Here is a 12,654-nt window from a genome sequence, read left to right as displayed (position 1 = left end):
TTTCCAAATTCAGGTAATAGCCTTGTTCACTCCTTCCCTTGGTAGGCTTGGGCAAGGGTTTGTCTGCAGACTGAGTATTCCTTAAGGAGGGTCCTGAGTGGTGTTTTAAATCACATCAATGGAGATAACTGCAATTCAAACCTGGTAGAGTGGGTCTTAAAGAAGAAAAACACACTAATATTCTCAAAGCAACTGAATAAACTCTAATGGCTGCATTCTGAGCACTTCCAATGTGACTGAACATAAATTAAGCAAATTGCTATGTTACTGGGTGATTTCCCTTGGGCACTAATTACCTACGAATTGGAGGGAAGGGATGAAGCCAAGATCCTTGGAGGAACTCGAAGAAGAGTCTTTGTTTAGGTGATGTTTAGCAGGCAGAAGATATGGTGGAAGAGAGGAAAAGAACCCTAGAGTGGAGCCAGGATGTATCCAGGTTGCGATCTTAGTTCTTCTCCTTAGGGCCAGTGTCTTAAGCAAGTCCTTTTCCCAACTGTGGGCTTCAGGTTCCTTCTGTATGAATAAGCAGTCTGAATAAGATTATTTCTAGGTTTCTTTTAGTTCTAAATCCTATGACTGTGCTTGAATTCTGTCACGTTGGAGGTCTCAGTACTTCAAAATTGAAATGAATTCAAAAATCTAAAAATTCTGACTCTGGGAGTCCATTGTTTTAGTCTGTTGTCATTTCCTTCTCCAGCTCAAAAGTGAATTGAAATTGGGCCAAGGCACCTTGGCACAAAGGTAGCTCTGTGGTCAATTCAAAGGAGGTTCAAGGTCTCTCTATGGTTCATGTCCATTGGCTGAAATGGCAGGCTTAAATGGAATGAAGTATACTTAAAAAAAAATAAGGTATAGTCTAAATTCCCTAGGAAACCCTCATCTGTGTTTATCCTGCAGTCCGAAGAAGGGCAGGACTCTCCAGGGAAGAGGGGTGAGTTCTGAATAAGGAGGCCAGAAGATATAAACCAAAAGCTTAGGACTGGTCAGGAACACTTCAAAATCTAGGGGCTGTGCCGAGTGAGGAGTTGATTGTTAAGAGTTCAGTGTCAGAACAGGAGATACAATCTTGAGTCTGCAGAAGGAGCTGACATGTCTCAACCTATTTACACAAAGCACTTTATGATTGCCCATACTTGGTGTTTCTGTGCCTGGGTCAACCATACGACATCCCAAGAAGGCTGTGGGCTCCACAGAGCACAGAGGGCATCTGCACTTTGAAAGTACATTTATTTTGTTGTTATTCACTCATTTCAGTCCTATCTGACTCTTTGTGACTCCATTTGGAGTTTTCTTAGCAAAAATACTGGACTGGTTTGCCATTTCCTTCTCTAACTCCTTTTACAGATGAGGAAACTGAGGCAAACATCGTCAAGTGACTCGCCAAGGGTTACATGGCTAGAAGTCTGAGGATGGATAAAAATTTGGGTCTTCCTGATTCCATTTCACCACCTAGCTATCCCAATTAAGAAGTGATTAATTTTGGGACCAAAGGAACATTTTGCTTTGTAAAAGAGTCCACCAAGAACTCCATACCAACTTCTTTTCTTTTTTTTTGGAACCCTTACTTTCAGTCTTAGTGACAACTCTAAGATAGAAGGGCAAGGCTAGGCAAATGGGATCAAATGACTTGCCCAGGGTCACACAGCTATTCAAGCTACCTCAATGCTCCAATAGCAATCTTCTTTAGTGTCAGTAGAACTGAGATAGGATGATGGAGAGGAAGACTAGAGATCCCTTTTAAATCTAAAATTCTATGATTTGCATAGCCAGAATTCACTAAAAAGATTCATGGTAAGAAGATCCATAAGAATTCAAGCTTATAAAAGGATTCAAACAGTCTTTTTTCCCTTCTCGTCAGAGGGGCTGTAAAAATGTCCATGGATAGAAGGGCATAAAAAGCTTTGAGCAGGGGTTTATATTTCAGTAATAAAGGCATTCTTTGTTGAAAACTAGGAATCGGAAGCTTGCAAGGCTTTAGATGAGAGCTACAAGCCTGATTCCGAATATGAGAATTCTGGTTGAGGACAAACATAAACAAAGAGATTACGGTGAGAGGAGCTCCCAAGACTTAAGTTAGTCTATTGGTCATACTCCAACCCAGTGACATACGGCTTACATTTACTTAATGGAAAAATGTCATTTGTACATCAGTTGGGAAGAGAGACTGCATTATGCACACCATACAGCTATGATGTTCTAGTATTCTTAACACGAGGAATTCTAGGTGACAGGCAAAGTTTCTTATAGCAAATCTCTTAACTCACAGCCCCATTGTTGGACATGGTTGAGAAGAGGCTTGTCAGATTAAATCCCAACTTCTTGAAGACTAGATTCTATTACTTAGAACCAACAGCCAAATCTTGCTTTGATGAAATGGATAAAAAATGATTGAAAGACCTTAGGATGGTAAGCCTGAAAAAAGAAAAGGTCTGGCTATTGAGAGGGGGTGATTATTTTCAGATATGTGTCAGGTAGGAGAGATCAAGAGGGCACAGACAGGATCAGTGTGTGGAAATTACAGGGAGGTAGATTTTTGACTGAAGAACCATGTCTGATTATACCCATCCCCAACTCAAAAATTTTCAATGGCTCCTTACTGCCTTAGGAAAGAAATACGACCCGGCCGTCTGGCATTTAAAATTCTCCACACTCTGGCTCTTACCTCCCTTTACACAACTGCTTTCATGTCACTCTGCTCTAAGTTGAAGCCACTGCCCTACTGGACATTCTCCCAGTTCTGTGCCACCATAATTGGAGCTCCTCATCTCTTCCTCCTGTGATTTTCCTGGCCCCTATCATAGTTCTCAGTGATCACCTCTCACGTGAAGTTTTTCCTATTTCTACAGTTATTTTTAAACCTTTACCTTCTATCTTAGAATCAATACTAAATATTGGTTCCAAGGCAGAAGAGCGGTAAGGGCTAGGCAATGAGGGTTAAGTGACTTGCCCAGGGTCATGCAGCTGGGAAGTGTCCACCTAGCTGCCCCTGTTTCTACAATTATTAATATTTTTTCCTTCTTAATTCACTAAACATATTACATCTCCTGAGTGGAATGGAAACTTGTAGAGGCCAGGCTCTGTTTCATTTTTGTCTTTCTATCCCCTAACAATGTCTGGAACATAGCAGGCACTTAATAAGTGCTTACGGAGCATATGAAATCCCCCTCTCTGAGCTTTATAGAGGCTGTCAAATGAAGAGGTTGATGAGAGACAATAAGCCAACTTCTGGTGTTTTCAGAGCAGACTTCTGGGTAGGAGCATATGACTGTAAGGCCTCTTGACTTAAGCTCTGAAATTTCCAATCCTTTTCACCTCAGCCTCTTTGAATCCCTAATTTTTCCTTCAAAGCCCAGCTCGTTTCACCTTCTCCATCAGGCTTTTCCTAATCCTTCCCACTTCCTTTTGCAATTACCTTGTATTTATTTTTCACCTTTCATGTATGTACATACACAAACTTACTGACATAGTGCGAATATTTCCATCAATAGAATGGAATCTTCTTGAAGGCCAGGATAGTTTTATTTTTGTATTTGGCTCCTCAGGGACTACTACTGTGCCTGACATTGCCAGTTCCTGGCATATGGCAGAGGCTTAAATGTTTGCCAATTGATTGACCTATCCCAGAATCCCACCGAGAGGATTTCTTTTTAACTTCAAGGTTGAATAAGATGTTCCGCGAGTCCTTAGGAATGCTTTAATTTCTCAGTAGTGATGCCTAAGCCAAAGTCTGCTGGTAAATATTTAACAACCAGTTTCCCTCCCCTCAGAATGTACTTAGAACACACTTTTAAGTTTTATTTGCATTATTGACCTTTTTTCCTATCACTTTATTAAGCCAGGGCAATCAATACAGCAATAAGTCAAGCACTGATTTAGAACCTTTACATATTGCTTTCCAAGGTGTAAGTAAATACTACGCCAAAAATATAACAATAGACTGACAACTGGCTCCATAAGATCCCCAAGATGCCAATAAGACATCTTTACACTTGGTTTTACATCACTTCTTTCTTTTCAGGAGATAAGACTGCTACAATAGTTGATTCTATCCTCATTTTTTAAAAATAACTAGAAGCTTAAGTCTCCCATATTTATACTCTTCTCATCAACCTTTTTGTATCTAGAGCAGTGGTTCCCAAACTTTTTTGGCCTTCTGCCCCCTTTCCAGAAAAAATCTTACTTAGCCCCCTGGAAATTAATTTTTAAAAAAATTTTAATAGCAATTAATAGGAAAGATAAATGCACCTGTAGCCATCACCACTCCCCTGGATTGCTGTAGCACCCACCAGGGGGCAGTGGCGCCCACTTTGGGAATCACTGATCTAGAGGCATAAAGGTGAATGAGCTTGGTAGCCACAGATCCCAACTCATAGCTTTATTGCTGGGGACTGTATCATCCCGGTGTGAGATGGTCACCCCTCTATCCCTTTCATAACCAACTAAAAATTTATTGTGAGGCTTAAGGTGATATGTTGTTAGTATTTATATACTAAATGTTTTTTTTTATTCCTAAATCTGTCTGTCCATCTATCCGTCCATTCCATCTGTCCAAGCGAGAAAAAAACAACAAACTTCCAGAGATATGGATGAATAAAAGAGACTGGAGGTAAACAAAGGTAGGGGAAGCAAGCATGAGGACATGGAAGCGCAGTAGGCCACAAATTTCTGGGGAATCATTAAATCTTTAAAATAAAATTTTAAAATAACTCTTACCTTCTGTCTTAGAATCAGTACAGGGTATTGGTTCCAAGGCAGAAAGGTAGTATGGGGTAGGCAAAGGGGGTTAAGTGACTTGCCCAGGGTCACACAGCTAGGAAGTATCTGAGTCCAGATTTGAACCCAGGACCTCTTGTCTCAAGGTTTGGCTCTCTATCTGCTGAGTCACTTAGCAGCCCTTGTTTTCTTTAGATCCTTACCTTCTATCTTAAAATCAAAACTGTGTATTGGTCCCAAGACAGAAGAGTGGTAATAGCTTGGCAATAGGGTTAAGTGATTTGCCCAGCATCACACAGCTAGGGAGTGTCTGAGGCCAGAATTGAACCCAGGACCTCCCATCTCTGGGCCTGGCTCTCAGTCCACTGAGCCACCCAGTTGTCCTCAAGAATCATTAAATCTTAGCAAAAGTCTTTGGTCAGTTCTTTAGACATGGGCTTGTGAAATGGAGCATTGAACTGAGAGTCAGGAGGCATGAGTCCTTATCCTGGCTATGGGATCTTCATTCAGTTGCTTTATTTCTTGCTACCTCAGTTTCTTTCTCTGTAAAATGAGGAAGCTGGGCTCGGTGAGCACTTCAGCTCCCCTCCAGTTTGGATGTTCCATTTGGTAGTTGGTGATCCTTGTGATGATGAAAGGGTAGAGAGGGAAGGGAAGTAAAAGTTTGGGGCTCTCCAAGCCAACAGACCAAATGAGCTTAAAGAAGTTCTATTCAACCTGATGGAGTTGGTCTCAGTAGCTTTCTCTACTCAATGCTAAGGCTCTTTCCTTTGGAGACAGAAAGGACTTTAGAGGTGAGATCCTACTATTTTAGATTTAAACGAAGAAGGAACCTCAGGGGTCAATATGCCAACATCCTCATTTGCTAAGAAGGAAACTAAAGCCTAGCAGAGTTTCAGTGAATTACTCAAGGTCATTGGCATAGCTGGGATTTGAATTCAGGATTCGTGATTCCAATTTCTGAACTTTCCACTGAACCAAATGCTAAGGGTGATTCCCAGGCATGTTTTTGAGGGCAGATCATACTATCGCAGATTTAGAACTGAAGGAGACTTTAGAATCATCTAGTCTGACCTCTACATTTTCCAGAGGAGTACACTGAGCCTTAGAGAGATTAAGTGATCTGTCCAAGGTCACGCAATGTCAGAGGTGGGATTTGAACCTCAGCCTCCACTTTCCATCTATGGCTCACCTTAGGAAGGGAAGGCAGAGTGGGCTCTGTTTATGCTCTTCCATTTGCAAAGGAGCAATTTGGGCAGACAGGGAGGAATGAATGTTTGTTCTCTCGTTCTCCAAATAGCACCAGCCCAGCAGAGTGGAAGCGAGAGTTTTCTCATTTCCACGGGGACCCGAACTGCAACAACACACCCGCCCCACCAAACATGCCGCCTGGTGTCGTGAATCAGGAGTCTAATGATGCGTTGGAGAATGTAAGTGGTAATCACTAAATAGGGCAGGGGAGAGGAATCAGAGCCAGACACACAGCAGGATGACAAAAAATTCCAGAAAGGGCCTGAGAGTAAATGGGGCAGGGAGGGTCTGGTCCTTCTGAAGCAGAAAGAACATTTATCTAATAGCCAAGTCTCACAAGGGTGTTTCGTCTTCATACTACAAATTACACGTGTGCACCATTTTCGAAAGACAAGAAAAGAAACAAGCTAGAACTCACAAAGCAGAAGAATCGGAGTGGGGAGGGAAGGGAGAGTCTTTGCATTGGGAAAAAAAAAGATTCTTTGACTTGCCAAAAGGATGCCTGGAAGATGCCTTTAAATAGCGATTCTCTTGGGACATTTAAGTGTTTGATTACAGAGCATTAGCTACTACATAGACAGAGTATGAGTGAAGTGAGGAAGAAGGGAGGAGGCAGGGCAGAGAAACCACAGGCACTTGGAATGCTATTGGAAAAGAAGGAAGAGTTTTCTGGTATAGAACATTTCATATAGTCTTATTTTTTTCAGTGTATTGAATGTTTGGAGAAGATTTTTTTCTATTCTTTTTTTCCTTTTCTTTAAAAAAAACCCTCATCTTCTATCTGAGAATCAAAACCAAGTGTCAGTACCAAGAAAGAAGATGATCAGTGAGGCATAGGCAATTGGTGTTAAGTGACTTGCCCAGGGTCACAAAGCTAGGAAGTATTTGAAGTCATATTTGAACCCAGATCCTCCTGACTTCACGTCTGGTACTCTGTCCACTATGCTACCTAGCTGCCCCACTCTTTTCTTTTTAAAAAAATCACTTTGTAATGAAGGAAGATTTTGTGGACAAGGGAAAAGGAAGGGATGCATGGGAAAATTTAGGAGGTATAAAAACAGAAGATCGATAAAAATGTATTTCAGAAAGAAGTGAAGGAATCACTTCTTTGGCTAGATCCTGTACATACAAATAGGATTCCATGAAGAAAACTTCAACTAAAAATATAATTGACTGGCAACATTTGGTGGAGAGGCAATATTGGGTCCTTGAACCAGATTCAGTCAATGGATTAGATGGGCTTGGATTCAAGTCTTGCTTCTGTGTGACCCTAGACAAGTCACTTACCCTCTAAATGATGCAAGCAATTCTCTGAACTATTCATTGTAGAGAGTGTGAAGATCTTTGGCTTCTCCATCTGGAAATCCCTAGACTGATATAATCACAGATCTGCTGTCTTCTCCCCACTCACCCATTTTTTTTGGTGGGATGCACCTCTCCTGAATAAAGCAAGGCTTGATTACATTCAGGTCATGAAGATGAGAGACTAAAAGGAGAGGTTTTAGACTTTGGATTAGAAAGGATGAAAATGAGCAAAGATGCTGATCCAGACTAGCTATGGTAATTAATAGGTACTTATTAAGTATCTGTTGAATTCAACATAGTCAGTCATAGAATAAGATCACAGAATCCTAGACTTAAAGATGAAATGGCCTTTAGCAATTTTTGAGTCCCATCCCTTCATTGGAGGTGGTGGGGTGTGGAGGAAAGAGTGATGGATTTGAACCCAGATTTGGTTTGTTTGGTTGTTGAGTTGTTTCAGTCCTCTCTGATTCTTTGAACCCATTTGGAGTTTTCTTGGCAAAGATACTGGAGCAATTTGTCATTCCCCTCACTAGTTCATTTTATGAAGAAACTGAGGCAAACAGAATTAAGTGACTTGCCCAGGGTCACACAGCTCATGTTAGAAATGGAGGGTTAATCTGGATCTTTCTGAAGCCAAGTCCAACTTCCTATCTATTATATTACTCTACCTCTCTGACAACACTCATAAAGACCACACAGTGACAAAATATGTGTCTGAATTCTCTTTCTGTAATATCCTTCCACCTTTAGATTATATATTTTATCAACTATGTTCTTATTAGTAGTTGTCCAACCTTTGTTCAAAATTCTCAGGAGAAGAGGAACCCAGTACTTCCAAGGGCAGGTCATTCCACTTTTTTGTTATTATTCAGTTGTTTCAGTTCTGTCTGTCTCTTCATGTCCCCAGTTGAGGTTTTCCTGGCAAAGACACTAAAGTGGCTTACCATTCCCATCTCCAGCTCATTTTGTAGATGAGGAAACTGAGGCAAACAGGATTAAGTGACTTGCCCAGGATCACACAGCTATTGTCTAAGGCTGGATTTAAACTAAGGAAGATGAGTCTTCCCGATTCTAGATCTGGTGCTTTATCTACTGTGTGTCCCCAATTCCGCTTTATATCAAAGTTTTCTCTTACACATCAGGTTTAAATTTGTTTCTTTGCCACTTTCATCTCCTGTTCCCACCCATCTTTCAGGGACCTAGCAGAGCAAGTCTAATCCTTCTTCCATATGATATTCCTTCTAATACTTGACAAAAACTGTCCTGTTCTCATCATTCTCCTTTTCCCCTAGTCTTCTCTTCTTCAGGCTATGCATTCCCCATTCCTTCAATAGATATTCATACAACATAAACTCAAAGTTTATCATCATCCTGGTTATTCTTTTCTGGATCATGAAGGATTCATTTTATCAATGTCCTTTCTAAATTGTGACACCTAGAACTGGGTACCATATTCTAGATTTGGTCTGATTAGTCTAGAACAGTGATGGGCAAACTTTTTAAAGATGGGGCCAACGGAAATGCTCATCTCTCAGTCTGTTTCTAAGGCAACTCTTTTTAAGTTTCATTGTATTGTATCCTACTCATTGAATTCATCAGATTAGAAATAATGTCATGTGGCTGGATAGAATATTTCAGGGGGCTGCATCTGGCTCATGGGCCATAGTTTGCTCATCACTGGTCTAGAATATAATGAACAATCATCATAGGAAGGCTATGCTTCTCAAGGCAGGCCAAGATAACTTTTGCATTCTAGGGTGCTATATCAAATAATTGGTACACATTGAGCTTGGAGTCCACTAAATCTTCAAGATCTTTTTTGGAAAAACTACTATGTTCTTAAGGCTATGAGTATCATCTTAGTGAAGGAGATTGTGGAGATTAGCTGTAGAGAGATAGGGGTCCAGGAAGGAGGAGATATTGAGGTGGGGATGGAGGATGCTAATGAAAAACTTGTGGGAGCATAGATAGAGAACTGGAAAGAACCTCAGAGGCCATGTAAACCAACCCACGTTTTTACAGATGGGGAAACTGAGTCTCAGAGGGAGAAAAAATTTGCCCAAGGTGTTATGGATAGTAAGTGGCAGAACTGAAATTCAAACCTTGGTCTTTAGGATTCTAGATAGGGCCAGAAGAGACTAATGGTTACTACCTGTGTGACTTAAACTCCCTGGGTCTCAATTTTCTTACCTGTAAAATTAGGGGGCTGGAAAAGCTGCCCTCTGAAATCCCTCTAAACACTAAATCTATGAACACATCCATTTCGTGGATGAGGAAACTGAAGCCTATGGAGGGGAAGAGACTTGTATAAGGTCAGACATGTCTATATCAAAGGCTGAATTTGAACCCATTTTTTTGGACTCAAAAGTCACTACTCTTTCCTCCTTCCTGGTGAGATGTCTCTGCCTCCAAGTCCACTCCTCTTTTCTCTATGCCTTGTTGTTTTTCCACCTACTCTGTGAATCTGCTAAAGGGTGGTCTTGATTAAGCAAAAGGGGGAGATGGGGGGAAAGGATCTGAAGGGCTGGATGGGAGCAAAAGCTTCAGCCACTGGGGACATTCCCATCGCTCAGCTTCCTGTTGCAACTCATCCTCTGGAAAAGTATCAGTGAATTAAAGCCCAATAAAAAAGTCAATTAAGTCCAGACTCATTTATGCCTTAAGCTCCCCCAAGCCAGCGAGCTGGAATGGGCGCTGAAATGTATTTCACCGTTTCCCTCCCCGTCTGTACTGGTCTCCAGCAAAGCATCAGAGACACATTTTATTTCAACTATAAAAGAAGCAAAGTGATGGGTCACTGGATGCTCTCCGGACCTTTCCCAAAAGAGCTGGCAGAGATTTTATGTGAGGGTGTGAGTGGGTGCGGGAATGCTTGGGGAGCAGGGAAAAGGGTAATGGCGTGGCATGGCTGAATGTCTGTCTAATAGGACATCAGGGTCATGTGCATGTACATGTATGTGCGTGTGTGCATAGACATGTCTGTATAAGCTGCACCTTCAAGAAAGAGATGGCTTCTGTCCAGGAAGGGGGGAAGTTCTCATAATGACAGAACATGAATAGGTTTCAAGAGGTTGGTAATAATGGGATGGGGGCAGCTAGGTGATGCTGTGGGCAGGGTAGAGCACTAGGCTTGGAGTCAGGAGGACCTGAGCTTAAATTTAACTTCAGACACTTACTTTGGGTGGGCATGGGGTGACGCTAGGCAAATCACTTAACCCTGCTTGCCTCAGTTCCCTCATTTGTAAAAGGATCTGGAGAAGGAAATGAGAAATCACTCCAGCATCTCTGCTAAGAAAATCCCAAATGGAGTCTCGAAGAGTTGGACATGAATGAAATGATTGAATAACAACAATAATGTAATGACTGTGGGAAGTGGGGAGCAGGAAAGGAGGAAGAGGATTGGTGCCTAGGAGGGATCTCAAAGGTCCTCATCCTAACATTGAGGAGGCAGCATGTGTGATAAGGCAAAAGAAATGCTGGCTTAGGAGTCAAAGGACCTGAATTGCTTCTTGCCTCTAATGCTTTTAACGTGTTAAAACTGTCAGTAAACCTCCTTGGGCCTTTTCTCATCTGTAAAATGAAGGGATTGACTAGATGGCCTCTGAAGTCCCTTCTAGCTCTGGAGATACCTCCAGTCCTGGTTCTGATACTTAATTCATTTTTAAAAACTCTTGCATTCTGTCTTAGACCAGCCAGAAGACTGTTTATTGGTTTCAGAGCAGAACAGTGGCAAAGGCTAGGCAATGGGGGTTAAATGAGTTGTCTAGGGTCACAAAACTAGGAAGTATCTGAGGCCAGATTTGAACCCAGGACTTCCTGACTCTAGGTCTGTCACTCTAGCCACTATGCTACCTTGCTGCTCCCTTAATTCACTTTGTTATTTCAGGCAGATCATTCCCTTCTAGAGACTTTTCTGAGGGGAAGATTAGATGGTCCCTTCCATCCCTATAATTCTTTGACTATAATTCTGGCTTGCAATTGGACCCAGAGGTCCAAGGAGACCAGAAAGAGGAAGAAAGAGGAGGGATTAAAACTAATCAGCATGCAGAATGGGTAGCCAGAAGCTGGCTTATTCCCAGGCTGTTGTGAGTGGAATGTGGTGATATAGTCTGAGCATAAAAATGTGCCCAGATGAAAATGGAGAGGAGAGTGAGTCTAGCATCTGTCAGATGGAAGAGAGGAAGAGGGATATACATAGTGACTTACCCTCTCACCTACTATGTGCCAGGTTCTGTGCAAGGCACTGGGAATACAAAGACAAAAAACAAGGGAGATTTGTCCAATGCCCTGCACAAAGTAGGTGCTTAATAAATGGTGGTTTGACCGCCAATATGGTGGATGTTGTTCAGTTGTTTTATTTGTATCCAACTCTTTATGACCCCATTTGGGGTTTTCTTGTCCTTAGTGGGCTTACCCTCCAGAAGCTTATATTCTTCAGAAGAGAAGACATGCTCATTTGGGGTTTACTTGGCAAAGCTACAAGAATAGTTTACTATTTCCTTCACCAGCTCATTTTACAGATGAGGTATTGAGGCAAACAGTGACTTGCTCAGAGCCACATGGCTAATATAGAGGTAATTGATTCTAACCCTTTTTTAATTACATGTGAAAAAACCAATGCTCAGAAAAGTCATATAGCTAATAAGTAGATGAAATAGGATTTGGACCCAGAACCCAGTCTATAGACAAAACAAGGGCAGAATGGCAGCTAGGTGGCTCAGTAGATAGAGAGCCAGACCTGGAGATATGAAATCCATACTTCCTAGCTATGTGACCCTTGACAAGTCACTTAACTTCAATTGTTTAGCCTTTACTCCTCTTCTGCTTGGAATCAATAAGCAGTATTAGTTCTAAGGCAGATGGTAAGGGGTTTTAAAACAAAAATAAAAGCAAAATAAGGACAGCGTGGTGGCTCAGTGGATAGAGTGCCACTCCACTATAGAGAAACCACTAGTATTTCTGTCAAAAAAAAAACCCAAATGGGGTCATAAAGAGTTGGATGCAACTGAAACAACTGAACAACAAAGGCAACAACATATATGAAATAAATAAAAGGCAGTTTAGGAGAGAAGGCTATTGGTTGAGGCATCAGGAAGAGCTCCATGTAGAAGGAGGCACTAGACCTGAGCTTTCAAGGAAACTAGGGATTCTTTAAAGTGGAGGTAAGGAGGTGAATCCATTCTAGATACATCAGAAAGCTAAAGCAAAGATAAGAGACTTTCTTTTAGGAGGAATGACACAAGGGCCAGATTGACTGGACTGTCATCTGTAAGAGAGCAGATGATACAATATAATATAACATGAAATGGTGTGATATAATATGATATGACATGACATGACATGATATAATATAATATAATATAATATAATATAATACAATGTAAT

This window comes from Gracilinanus agilis, chromosome 4, assembly GCF_016433145.1.
Source record: "Gracilinanus agilis isolate LMUSP501 chromosome 4, AgileGrace, whole genome shotgun sequence".
Classification (NCBI taxonomy): Eukaryota; Metazoa; Chordata; class Mammalia; order Didelphimorphia; family Didelphidae; genus Gracilinanus; species Gracilinanus agilis.
This window is presented reverse-complemented; position numbering follows the sequence as displayed.